General features: G+C 46.1%; 1 long non-coding RNA gene across 4 annotated transcripts in view; it reads left to right on the top strand.

The window, feature by feature from the left end:
• Positions 1 to 13,423, top strand: part of LOC307096279 — a 56,295-nt gene that overhangs the window by 19,605 nt on the left and 23,267 nt on the right. The window contains exon 1 of one of the 4 annotated variants that reach the window (XR_013813250.1): positions 1,102 to 1,199. The exons of 2 other annotated variants lie outside the window; for them this stretch is intronic. This is a non-coding gene — a long non-coding RNA (uncharacterized lncRNA). Of the gene's footprint in view, positions 1 to 1,101; positions 1,200 to 3,059; positions 3,184 to 13,423 lie in introns of those variants that run through there. One more of the 4 variants, XR_013813252.1, reaches the window with a different exon arrangement.

Genomic DNA, 13,423 nt, shown 5'->3' with positions numbered 1-13,423 from the left:
ACGAAAATACTAATTACTAGTATTATAGCCAATCTCTCCCTACAGTAACACCCATTGAAGGAAGAACAACAACAAAAAATCAACGTAGGCACATCTACTGCTTTGAGTTGCCTTGCTCATTTATTTCTTCTATACTTAGTTTTACTTTGAAAATTAATGTCGTTTAGATTTTAGAAAACTGTTCCCCACAAGATATTTTCAATTGTTAAAAATAATAATAATAACATACCCACTAAAGGGTTTTTTCACTGTGGCGCCAAGCTGTCTTCCATTTTGAGTGGGTTTTGCTTTTGTGTAGCCAGTAGCTATTGCAGGCCTGCTGTCCTGGCTCCTCCAGGCAGGGGCTGATGATTCTCCAAAAGAATATCACCTTTACATCTGAACTCTTCTATCCTCTCACGTTTACCATGAGCATCACAAAGAAGCCTCTCCATCAATCAGTCTCCGACAGATCAGCACGGACTTAATCTCAATCAGAGTATCTGAGAACCAGCAAGATGGGGCTGTCAGGAGGCCCACCCTGGCTGGTCTGAAGGCTTTGACGGAGTAAACACAATCTGAAAGGGCTGTGGAGCTTGAAAGTAAAACTGTAAATGATCCCATCTGTGATTCTTGGCTGATTGCTCCTCTGGGGTGGACCAAAGAGGGGGAAAACCAGAAGAGAGGGTCTCTCTTTGCTTTAAACAAAATACCATTACACTCCCAGCATCTTCCTTGCTTGGGGTCTTTTTCAAGTGAAAGTTCATTAGGGAGACACGAAAGCACGTTTTGCTAATATCCATCAAAGAGGGAGGCTCAGTTTCAAAGCACAGAAGAAATACAATAGTGTTGAAGCAAACTGCATGAAAAAGATCTTAGGGTCCGAGAAGCAAGAGAGAGGCAGGGACTGGTGACTTGCATTTTTTTTTTCTAAGCCAATTTTTACTTGGGACAAAATAAGCGCGTCCCAGAAAAATTAGTATCTCCTGGGCTCTCTCTTATTTACACAGGGCAGCCTGAACTAAACATTCTGGAATGTTTGTAAATGTTTGGGTTTCCTTTTCCATATTTTCTCCTGTTGGCACCAAACCTGAAGGGCTGAGAATTCCTCAAACATGGTTCTTACCACAGTGATGACTATTATTAACATGTATTGATCTAGAGGATATACAGAAACAGGATTAAGTGCAGATCCGGAGCCCTGGGATTAGGTCTGGCTGGTGAGTAGAATGTAAACAGGGGGACGTCTGAGCGCTGGGGAGTGGGAGGGGCTCATTAGAGGTCTGGGCTCAGGAACAGGGTGGCTTTGTGTCTGTTCTCAAGCCAGGGAGTAAGCCAGATATTGGTGAGCATTAGCCGGGCTCCCTGGCTTGGTCATTGATCTGAAGAGGGCCAGGATGTCCCTTCCTGGGCTGTCCAGGTGTTGGGTAGATCCCAGGACGAAGTGCCCCTGTGCAGGGAGCAGTCATTTATGTCAAGTAGAGGGATGCTTTCTCTGATGTTGAGCTTTCTGCTGAGGACATCCCAGCTGATCAGGGAGGCTCCTTTGAGGGGAGGTACTCCTCTGTTTCAGAAGGACTGGTCTCAGCTGTCCACGTGAAGGAGGGGTTGTTTTTAATGCTTCAATCCTTGTGTGCTGTGAACCTCCCCGAAATACCTTTTTCAAAATAAAGCCTTGGGTGAACATAAATGAGGAACTCTAACTTCTCAGGAGAAAATCCACCATCAGAATTCTGGCTGCAGCCCTGGGTAACATTGAACCTGGGTTCCCGGCAGTGAGACTGAGAATGTGGAGTGAGCTATCACCCAGCTGGAGACGGATCCAGTCCACCTGGAGTTCCCAGCTTTATAGGTTCTTTGGGGAAGTCGTCTAGATCAGGGCTTCTCAAGCTCGGCACTGTTGATATTGTCATCAGTAGTAGGGACACGGGGAAGCAGAGCTAGTCCTGGCACTACTGCATCGTGGTTATCATCACAGGCTTTGGAATCAAAGGTGGAGGTTCAAATCCCAGCATTAGCTGCTCAGTTTTCTCATCTGTAAAATGGGGATAATTGGAGAGAGTAGCTGTGAAGAATAAATGTGGTAATATATGTACATGGTTACTTAGCACAGTGCCTGGCACATAGTAAGTGCTAAATAAGTGGTAGGTTTATTTCCTCCCACTGTGGACTTTACAGAGAAGTGTGTGGACAGGGACAGTAGTATTTAGGAAGCATCTAGTCTATGGTACACATCCTACGATTGCCTCTATGGGTATAGGGAGAATAGGCTCTTGCCTTCTCAGGGATGGTGCCTTAAGATGATGTTGATGCCTGTCACCAGAAGCTGAGGGTGAAAGAAACAAACACACTTGTTTCTTCTTCTTAGATCTAATGCAAAGAGGCTGAAACTGCTATTCTCTAGTGACTTCTTCATTTGTTTTAATGGATGTAAGGGCTGTGACTTGCTTTGGCAGCTGCGATGATAACTTCAAGTCAGGCCTTGGATCTAACTGAGCTGTATACTCAGGTTTGGTGCTCAGGAGGCAAGCTGCTCCCCATCTCTCTACTCCCAACCACCAACATTTATTCACAACCCTCATCACTCAGAATTCAGGCTCTCAAAGCCTAGGGAAGAAATCCGGAATTGTTCGTTAGGCAACTCAGGTAAAGTGGGATTTGGCAGAAAAGGTAAGTGGGTCAAACAGAGAGAAAGAGTCAGGGGTGATAACCATTCATTGATTCATTCAATAACCATTTGTTAAGTACATGCTGCATGCCAGCCATTGCACATGGTGCTGAGGTTACAAAGTGAATAAAACTCAGCCTCCGACCTCAAAAGTATGTCTGGGTCTTGTTCTGGGTGTTGGATAAAATTTATAAATGTTCAATTCTTCGCATACTTAAGATTTGGGTGTGTATGCTATCCCTCAATAGAAAAATTAAAAAAAAAAGGAGAGAATAGTAGCTGACAAAAACATCATTCTAAGCGCGATATGCAGATGTGCCTAGGGCGCAGAGGGAGAGTGAGGGGAAGGTAGGACATGTCACATGTTAGGAAGGCTTCCTGGAAGGCAGGGTGTGCTCCTGGCGCAGATTCCATGAAGAACAAATTCATGGAGGAGAGAGGACACATGGTCTGGGCAGGAAACCATAAAGAGACTCGTGTCGCTGGAGCATAAACTGTGAGGGAGGAAACAATGAGCACCGAGATTGGAGACGGAGGTGAGGACTCTGTGTCTATGAGGTGGGCTTTATCTTGTGGGTGATAGGGAGCCTGGGTGGGCTCCTGTCCAAGGAGGGGAGTGGTCAGACAGCAACATAGACAGCAGGGTGGAGGTTGGTTCAAGACCCGGGGCAGGGAGGCCAGTTTTGAAGTCATTTTCCAGATGAGAGATCAAACTAAGATACAAGTTTTTACACATAGTGTGGACACACACACACACACACACAATTTTCCAACAGAAGATTTTTATGCATTTCTCTACAGAAAAGTCCATTTGAGCTTTGTAGACACGAAGGCAGAATCGTTCAAGAAGAACTCATTACTCCCTTTAATTTTTTTTTTGTGTGTGTATCAGGAGGTTTTGAGGTTTTGAGTGTGAGTTCATGCAGGGCATGCCTTCTATGTTGGCTGTAAGCAGCACACATTTTACGTCTCTTGTATTTTTGTTTTGGAGACATGGGTGCGGAAGTAATTCTTCCTTAGTCTTTTGGGGGCTTATTTGCTGAGTGTCTCTTCTCTGAAATATTTTCTGTTATCTACTTTACCGGCCAGACTCTAATCTGGGGAGTGAACAGTCCATATTAGCTCATCCTTTCCACCTTTCACTATTCACTTCTTTCCTCACATGTTCCAGAAGAAACTCCCAAGCATCAACATTGAAGAGATTTTATCTCCTCTCTAAAACCCCAGCTTGACAGATGTGTTTCTCATGTTCTGTTCCTTTAAAGCAGGAGGTTGAAGGTTCTGCTCATCCATTCCGGAGCTGTGGCCTGGTGCCTGCCATGGGCCAGGCCCTGAGAGGCACTGATGGTGCCTGGGCTCTGGGTGGGGAGGGTCAGCTTAGGGGTGTTGACTCAGAATATTCTTCAACTCCTGCATACCAGGAGGAGGAGAGAAGGGGAGGTGGGGACAAATAGTCCTTGTGGTCATCGATCCAAACTCTCATGTTTCAAAGGAACATTGATTTTATTGGTTCCTGAAGGGAGGGGTAAGTTCTGAGGCATTGGCTGAGCCAGGTTGTTCCCCCTGGAGGCTAGGGTTCCAAATCTGCATGAGCCCCTTGTGAGGAATGTGGCTTTGGGCGAGTTATCTCACCTCTTGTAGACCATTTCCACTTTATAGAAATGGGGATTATACACTGAGTGGACAGATTATTATGATCTCTGAATGCATAATTATCTGGCCACTCTGTGTGTGTGTGTGTGTGTGTGTGTGTGTGTGTGTGTGTGTGTATTTATATTAGAGGCCCGGTGCATGAATTCGTGCATGGGTGGGGTCCAGCCAGCCTGGCCAGGGGGAGGGGACATGCGCAGTTGGCTGGCCTTCCTGCTGGTCGAATTCTGGTTGAGGGGACAATTTGCATATTAGTCTTTCATTATATAGGATATACACTGAGTGGCCTGATTATTATGCATTCAGAGATCATAATAATCTGGCCACTCAGTGTAGATCCTGCCTTTGCCCTTACAGGCTCTGTGAGGTTGAGGGAGGAAATATTTTAGACACTGAAAACTGCATTTTGAAACGAATGGTCTTGCATGAGCATTTTCTCCTGAACATTAACCGAAGTACCACTAAAGCAGCCTTGATTATAATAAAGGGGTTTGAAGAAACAAGCAGAAAGTATGCAAAATGCTCCTTCACTAAAGCAAGAGAGTATAATAATGTCTTGATTATCAATTACAGGAAGATCTATGGCAAATGCTTCTGAGCTTCCTTTGGCCTCTCTTCCTTTGCAGGGTTTCACTGATTTCCACACCAGCCAAGGCAGAAACCCACTAGGTAGTGAGAGCTGAACCCGGCATTGTTAGTAGGGAGGCACTGGGCCTCAGTCCCACAACCTGGGTTTAGGTCTCAGCTCTGCCCTTTACTCCCTGTGGGTATCCGGGTAGGTCTCTTCCCTTCTGGGCCTCAGTTTGTCTTGCATATATTGGTTAGGATAGTAATAAGGTCCTTCCCAGCACTTAAAATGGAATCTGTTCTGTCCCAAAGCAAGTAGTCAGTAATGCCTTGTAGGGACTGAACTACCACATGTCACCGAATGACTAGATTACTGGTGCAGAATCTCCTGCCCACTGGCATCAGTAGTTGACATCAGAGTTGACATCGGTGTTCTAAGTCCCTGGCTCTCACTTCACACAGTGGCATGCGATTGGACATGTCACAACGGTTGCTTGATGGTCCAACTTGTCCAGGATGCAGGAATGTGCAGGGTGCATGTCGATGTATTTGTCTTCTGTCCCAATTCTGAGGAAGCAGCAAAGGAAGTGGGAGGGCAGTGGCCATTCTACATGGGCAAGCAGGGCGGAGGGAAGAGGGTCACTTGTAAAGTAGCTGGTCAATGCTAAGACCTACCGAGGCATGAGCATTACTCACAGGGTGGGTCCAGTTCCCATTTAAGGAAATGCTCCCAGTCCTGTTGTCGTTGGCTAATGGCAATCCCCAAACCACAGGCTCCAGAGATATGAGCCAGCGTTCCAGGAGAAGCCACCCACGGGAGAGGAGAGGACGGAGGGAGAAAGCCTGGCTCAGGGTCCTGTGTGTTTGGGACTGATTGCTTCAAATGGAGGGTTATTGCATCCTCTCCTTCAGGGTTCTTTGGTAAGACCTCACGCAAAACCCAGACTACATTCACAGCTACTCATATGGCCAGGGGACTGAGCTGTCCTCCCCAAAGTCAACATCGAGAGAACCAAGAGAGTTGTGGGGTCACTTGGAAGTTCTTCATGCTGGTCACCCCCACCCCCACCCCCAAGCTCAGAGACCAGCTCACCCCTGAGATGGCTTGGTTTGGATGGCTCTCCAAACCCCTGGTGAGATTGCTATCTTTCAACTAAAGCACAGGGTTAGTTATTTTTTTCCCCCAAACTTCATTTCAAACAATTATCTTGGCATGTTATCTGTAATATTTCCTTTGGAGGGTTCTTCCATGGTAAAAAATAAATTCACCGTTTCCTGTGAATGACTGGACTGAGAATTAAAACCTCAAAGCAGTAAAAATGTATGAAGATTTGAGTGAGTCCTGAGTGTGGGCTACACCGAAGCCCTCATGTGGACGCAACAGCACAGAGAGACCACCCCGGAAGAATGCAAGGCTGCAGGGCTTTGGCGATTTGCAAGGTCTGAGAGGGTCTACCCTGAAAGACCCCTGTTCAAGCCCTTGCCTTAAGGTCAGGTCATTCTTGCCTCTTCAGTCTTGAGACCCCCTTGAACACACACACACAGAAAACACACATTTGTAGGCAATATTGCGCCTCCCCCCATAACTCACAGCAATTAAGAGTTGAATTCCCCAGCCTGCAGGGCTGGACTTAGAGACCCGGCAAAGGGACTCTTGAGAGGAAAAAGGAATTCCACACTGGTGAGGTTAGGCTGCAGGCCTTAAAGGCGAGGTGTTTCAGAGAGACTGGCTGCTTTAGAAAGGGAAGGGTCCTGACGCTCTCAGGGAGGACCTGGGTGGAGTGAAGAGGCCAGGGGCAAAGTTTCAGTAGCCTTGGAGATGGGAACAGCGCTGGGGCGGGCTGCGATCAGCACAGCGCTGCGCTGCGGGTTTTACCTTCCTCCTGCCCTCTCCCTCCCATAGCCCAGGGCCCTGCAGTGGTGCTATTCTCCACCCATCTCTGAAAACCGTCCATCTCGGATGCTACTTCAAAGCCCCCTGGGAAAGCCAAGTTGCCAATTAGGCCTTTTGAGGCAGGTCCTCATTCCTTCCCCACTAATTGAAATGTTACTCCTTTTACTAAACCCATAAACCACCCAAACACAACGGTCTTCCTCATTTGCATTGTAACAATGTCCCTAATGTGCTTCTGAGAGCTTTACGTGGAGGCGAACCTTTTCTCCTCTCCCTGTCTGAACGGAACGGTCAAAAGCAATTCCGAGGCAACGGCCTTCATTTCCATCCCTATACAGCTGCTCATTAGCTAAGGTGGAATAAGTTCCTTTTATTCTGCATTCATTCTGCAGGATGATAATGTCTTTTTTGTCTCAGGCCACTGTTCCCAAACTAGGCCTTAATTGCTGATAGTAATTGAGTTAATACATATTTACAGCCCATAAGGTTAAAGAAGGTCTCCCGTAGCTTTATTTGAGACATTTCATTTAACCTGCAATAAAATCATTAACAAGTTGCTCAGGGTTAGTTCTCTCTATCCTTTATCTTGTCTCTGCCCCTTGGGAAAGTTGGTGAAGGCTGATGGGATGGATTCTGAGGCTGGACAAACTGGGGAGCCCTGAGCCTCACCTCCTCACCTCCAGGCTCTCCTCTATTCGGAGAGGAGGGCCTCTCCTTTGTGAAAGCAGACAGCCCGCGGCAATTCGGCAGTTCTGCGCAGCAATCCCAGGCGCCCAGCCAAGGAGCGCAGGCGGGATGATGAAATCTCATCAGAGCCACCGGGCTGGGCGAGGCTCCTGAATCAGCTCCGACCAGCAACTCGAGCCCAGAGTGGCCCACAGGCTGGGCATCGAGCCAAGGTGTCAGGCCGTGTGACAGCCTGGCCACTGGAACCTGCCCAGAAAGAGGGGCTGAAATCAGGGCAGGAGGAGGAACCAAGGGCCAGGGGCAATGCCAGGGGGTTTCCAGACTTGACCCTGGGAGGCTTGATGACCTTGCCACATTCGCCGCTCTCCTTTTCATAACCGGGGAAGCTAGAGAAGCTCCCTTTACCGTGGGGTCCCAGGCCTCTGTAGCCCATCGGAGGGAAATGAAATTGGTGGGAGTCAACCTGCGTGTCTGACTGCCCCCAGAGGGCTGCTGCCAGCTGCCAGAGACTTCCTTCCTCTCTCCCTTGCCTTGCCTAGGTCTTTAGCTACTTTTCTTTCTGATCTCTCCGGAAGAAATAGAACATAAGGAATGGAGCAGACTGCTACCAGTGGCAGAGGTAGCTGGCAGGTCCCCGGAATCCATGTTGCCGTGTGTTTTCTGGGTACACATCTAGACGACATTTTCCAGCTCTCTCTGTAGTTAGACATGGGTGGGGGAGTGACCAGGAGCCACCTCCGTGCTTTTTGCCCTGTCTGGCTGCCTGGAGTGGAGATGACCCTCTGGGCAACTTTTGAGGCCGAATGTTAAAAATGGCAGCGCCTCAGTCTAGCTCAAAAATTTAAATGATGGGTGGATAGCTGTTCTACCCATCCTGTGTACGAGCACAAAGTCAGTATCTGTGGGTCTTAAACCATTGTGTCCTTCGGGGACTATTTGTTACAGCAGGAATTTGCTACAGTGGCTGAAATGTACAACACCGTGAATTGTGGGGCTGTCTTTGCCTAGAATGCTCAGCCTTTCCCGCTCACCCCTTAAGACTCAGCTCTTCTAGACCCTCCGTGGAGCCTTCCCTTGAGCAGAGGAAGCACTCATGTAGCCTTATCCGGTTGTTAATCCATGGGCTCCTGCTAAAGCCACCTTTGCTTACCTCTAGGCAGATTGAGCCAAGCAGGAATCTGGGACAAGGCCAACTGAATGAGGCTGAGAAACTCAGCTTGAAGGCCCAAAGCCTCCAAACCAAAGGCTCTGATTTCATCATTCTTTGTTTCTGAAATCACTGTTCGGGAGCACCGCATGAGGAGAGTTAATACCCAGCTGATTTCTGGGGCGATTCAGCATGTCAGAGATAGATGGGCCCTTAGGAATAATCTGCTCCTCCCCTTCTCCTTATAGATGAAGACATGGAGGCTTAAAGGGGAAGAATCAGTACTGGGGCTCCTGATTCAGCCTGGTGTTTTTTTTGTTTGTTTGTTTGTTTGTTTTTTGCAGTAGTAAATAAGCTACTAGTATAGCCTTTAGTATAGTTTTTTTATAGATTCACATATGCTCAAATTTGTAGCTAGTTTTATCTATATATATAAAAGCCTAAGTGACCATCTGACTGTCCGAACATCCGATTGGTAACTATGATGCACATTGACCACCCGGGGGCAGACACTCAATGCAGGAGCTACCAAGCTGTGGTGACTTGGCAGCTGTGGTTCTCGGGTGGTGCACCCCAGAACCAGAGAGGAGGGAGCCAGATTCTGGGGTGCATCACCTAAGAATCACCCTCTCACAATCCAGGACCCCTCAGGAGATGTCGGAGAGCCTGTTTTGTTCTGATCCCTGCAAGCCAGTCCGAGGGACCCCACTGGTGCATGTATTCATGCACCGGGCCTCTAGTATTTAAATATAATGCTTACCTGATTAATATATATCTCCAAAATGTCCAACCAAAAAAGGGAATTATTAAATGAATGACTGGATATTGATAAGGTGGAATTTACACAGCATTAAAGTTTGTGTTTTTTCCCTTTTGTTTTTATTTTTTTTGTTCTTTCTATTTTTTAAATTTCTTTATTGATTAAGGTGTTACATATGTGCCCTCATCCCCCCATTAACCCCCCAACACCTCCCCCACTCATGCCCTCACCCCCCTGTTGTCTGTGTCCATTGGTGTTCTTAATGTCTTGTTTAAACCTGAAGTTAAGAACATGGCTGATGGCAGGTGCTGTGGTCCAGTCTCCCTTTGCATCTCCTGGTACGAGCTTAGAACTATTGATCCTTTTTAGTTCACTGAGACGTACATGTCTTTGGTCCACTGCGTTCCAATGTTCTCAAATACTTTCTATAATAACTCCCTTCTTCTCTCTGAACTTCTAACTTCCAAGTTCCTGGTACTGACACTCCTGGCATGAACCTGTTGGAAAGTGCCAATACCTCCAAGGTTAACTGTTCAGTGTCAAACTGGATGGATTTGGCCCATTCCAGGAACATGGACCTGTTCCTTTGTTCTAGAGAGGGATTCTAACAGGCCAGAAATGCTGCCGCATTGAACCATCCCCTGTTTCTTTGTGGGATTCTTCCTCTTGTGGGATGAGAAGTGTCCTCAGGGAGGAATTCCATCTCCATGTCACAGAGAAGGGAACTGAGGCTCAGAGAGGTTTGGGGATTAGCCCAAAGCCCTACAAGATTCCCCCTTCTGAGCTCTTCCCACTGTGACATCACCTATTAAAGCGAGAAGTTCTTTCACTTTTTTTTTTTTTTTTTTATGCCACAGAAGAAAGTAACACTAAAGTATGGTCTGGGGATATATTTTGGAATTTAAAACTCAATCAGCCACAATTTCTCTTATCATTTCCCAAAGCACAGACTTATTTTCCAGTGTTAATTTCTCAGAGTCTAAGGAGCCTACTGGTTAAAACTTGAAATCTGACCTAACCTGGGGTTGATCTAGGTTTCCAAAATGCAGCCCCATCCTGTCAGCATTTTTCCTGATTGTTGGAGCTGGTTCAAAACCCACATTTTCTGCTTCCGCATCCTTCCTTTTAGGAAGCTGCAGGGGCATCAGAGTCCTGGATGCTTGGCTCGGGAAGGGCTGTAAAGGGCATAGAGTCTATTCCTCTCCAATTTTTCAGGGCCATAAGCACATAGCGAGCTGGGCAAGGCTGGCCCTGTGTCCTGATTCTTCACCACAAGGTGCTTTGTACTAAACACGTGATAGGGAATCCAGATTGGTTAGTGTCTCTATAACATGAAGAGGAACACGCATTTTTCTTTAAATTGCATAGCCTGGAGTGGGCGGGGCAGTTTTCCTTGGGGAAATATGTCACATACCACCCTGTGTGCACTGCATTTATGACATCGTCGCTTGTTTGGAATGCTGATGTCTATGTTTCTCTGGGATGGCTCTCTGCACCTTTCTGATTCCTCTTTGGCTAGGTCAGGCGTTCTTTCTGAGTTTAGTGAGTGTACATGGGAGGGGTGGTGGTGGTTTGGATGTGCCCATGCCGTGGCTTGGTGACTGTCACTCAGACATTGGAGATGGAGGAAGGGAGGGAGGGTTTGACAAGGTTAGAGTTGGGAGTGCTTGCTAACAGCCATTCTTTAGCATTTATTGAGTACTAAGTACAGTGAAGGGACATTGTTTCATGTATGCATCTTTGTAATTCACTTGGTGCTTTTTCCATTTGGTATCTTTTTAATTCTGTAAAAGATAAAAACAATATTTGGACAGCAGGGACCTGGAGAGGAAGAGCTAACATGTTGGGGAGTCTACATACTCTAGGAAACGTGCTTCTCACTTTCACATCCATATGAGAGAACTTCCAATCTCCAACAACACCATGAGACAAGTTCTCTTAAATGTCATAGGAGGTGTGTGCTCAGAGCAGTGACTTGCCTAAGATCTCCCAGCTGGTGAGTCGAAGAGGCAGAATTTGAATTTAGATCTGTCTGAGTCAAAGCTAGCCTTCTTTCCACATCACACTGCCTCCCTAAGTCCTTAGTACTATTGGCAGAGAGGAGCCATCATCTCCCATGTGTAGCTTGAAAAAAATGAGTCTGTACGTCTCAGGGAGGCATAAAGTACCATAGCGATTTTCCAATCACAAAAATGTGACTAAAATGTCACCCTGTGTTAAGTAAAATGGCACGCTCCAGGTTTGGTCCCACCCTCCAGAGACCAGCCATCAGTTGGGAGTTATGGCCTATACCTGCACCCCACAAGGGAATGGTGCAAAATGAGCCCGTGAGCGAGGGCTGGCTTGGGTGGTGTAAACGAGGAAGCCTGAAGAATCTGAGATGCTAATCAGCACAGACTGCAGACTGTTGCCTTGTCTGCCAGTTTGTTAAAATTGTCGTTGCTGTAAACTGTGGATCTTCTTGTACCTTTTCCCAGAACTTCTTGTGATCTGGAAATAAGGAAACCTAAATTATAGACAAATATTTTGTAGTAATTGCATCTACTTAGCAAGGACGGGGCTCTCTCCCCTTGGAGAATGAAGCTGGAGCCAGGGTAATCACTAGCCAGATCTTCTTCTCACAATGGTCTGAGTGGAAGCCCTCTCCCCTTCATGGTACCTCCAAAAGGAACAGGGGATAAACACCCTTGTAAGACAGTTGGTCTCATTTTGTGGACGTGAATTCAATGGCTCATGTCTCCATTCTACTCATCCTGGCTCCAGCTTAAGTTTTAAAAACTAATTCTCTCTGCATTAATCTGAAAAGATCCTTCAAACAAAAGCTCAACATCTGAGTCTATTTACTGAGTGTGCAGCTGTGTCAATTGGCCAAGACAAAGAGAGGCTTCCTGGTCAGCCCACAATGGGCTGCAGGTAGTCTTGCAAACAGAGAAACACAAGGCAGCGTCCTTTCATGAGCCAGCGAGCCTTCTTCCAATAGGGAAGAGTGGGAGCTGAGGGGTCAAGAGAAAGGAGTGCTGCCCCACCCCCATCCTCACCACACACAAGTGGGGACTGAAAGATATGATCTGTAAGCCCATCAATTAGGGCTATTAAAAAGGTAATTAGCCCTTTTCCATGGAAACCAAGCAAAGAGATGTGAAAGGGGGGAAATTCATTTCCATGTGGTTACATTTTAATGTGATCAGTACTTTAGTAATGAAGCGAGATGCTATTGTTGAGAATATCACTTGGTCAGTCTTAATAGGAAGGTGATATCAAGTCAATTAAAGAGCTGTCTTATAATAAAAATAGTAGTTTTTATTTATGCTTAAAACATTTTTTTTCAGCTAGATTAAATCAAGTGGCCAGATTTGGGAGGCCATGGAGAAGTTGAGAGTCATTTCCTTTCTAGTTTTCTTTCCCTGAAAGAATCGTGGCAGGAAATGAAACCTGAACAAGTCAACAATGAACAATTTGTCTTGGATTCTGATGAGTGTGAAATTCAGAATTAGTGTTTCTGTTCTTTCTCTTTTCAAACATGTGTGGGTATTTTTGTAATAAAGCCCCAAGGAGGTAAAATGAATAAAGGGGAGACCTTCCTTAAAATGAGAGTTGAAGATATGTATTGAAAGGGATCTCAAGTACCTGGTGCTCTGTGCAACATTGGCCCAGTTCACAATGAACATTCTTGCACACATTTACATTGTCTGTGTCTGTGTGCGTGCATGCTTGCAAGTAAAGTATAATTTGCCTTTTTATTTTCCCTCTACATTCTCATTCTCTCCTCCTTCACTGCCTCTCCCTACTTTAGTGAGGTAAAATGTACATGCAGTGAGATTCATAGATCTTAAGTATAAGGATCACATCCTGTTAATCCACATAACAGTCAAGATATGTAATATTTCTATTACCTCAGAAGACCCTGCCCCTATTTTGGCAATAACCACCTGCCATACAATCAGTGTTCTGATTTTTGTTACCATAGATTAGTTTTGCCTGTTCCTGAATTCCATATAAATAATACCATATATGACTTCTTTTTGCCTGACATCTTTCACTCAAAATTGTATTTTTGAGTTTCATCTGTGA

The sequence above is a fragment of the Cnephaeus nilssonii genome (assembly GCF_951640355.1).
Source record: "Cnephaeus nilssonii genome assembly, chromosome: 3".
Taxonomy (NCBI): Eukaryota; Metazoa; Chordata; class Mammalia; order Chiroptera; family Vespertilionidae; genus Cnephaeus; species Cnephaeus nilssonii.
The sequence above is the reverse complement of the archived record's forward strand: the minus strand, read 5'-3'. Positions and strand labels throughout refer to the sequence as shown.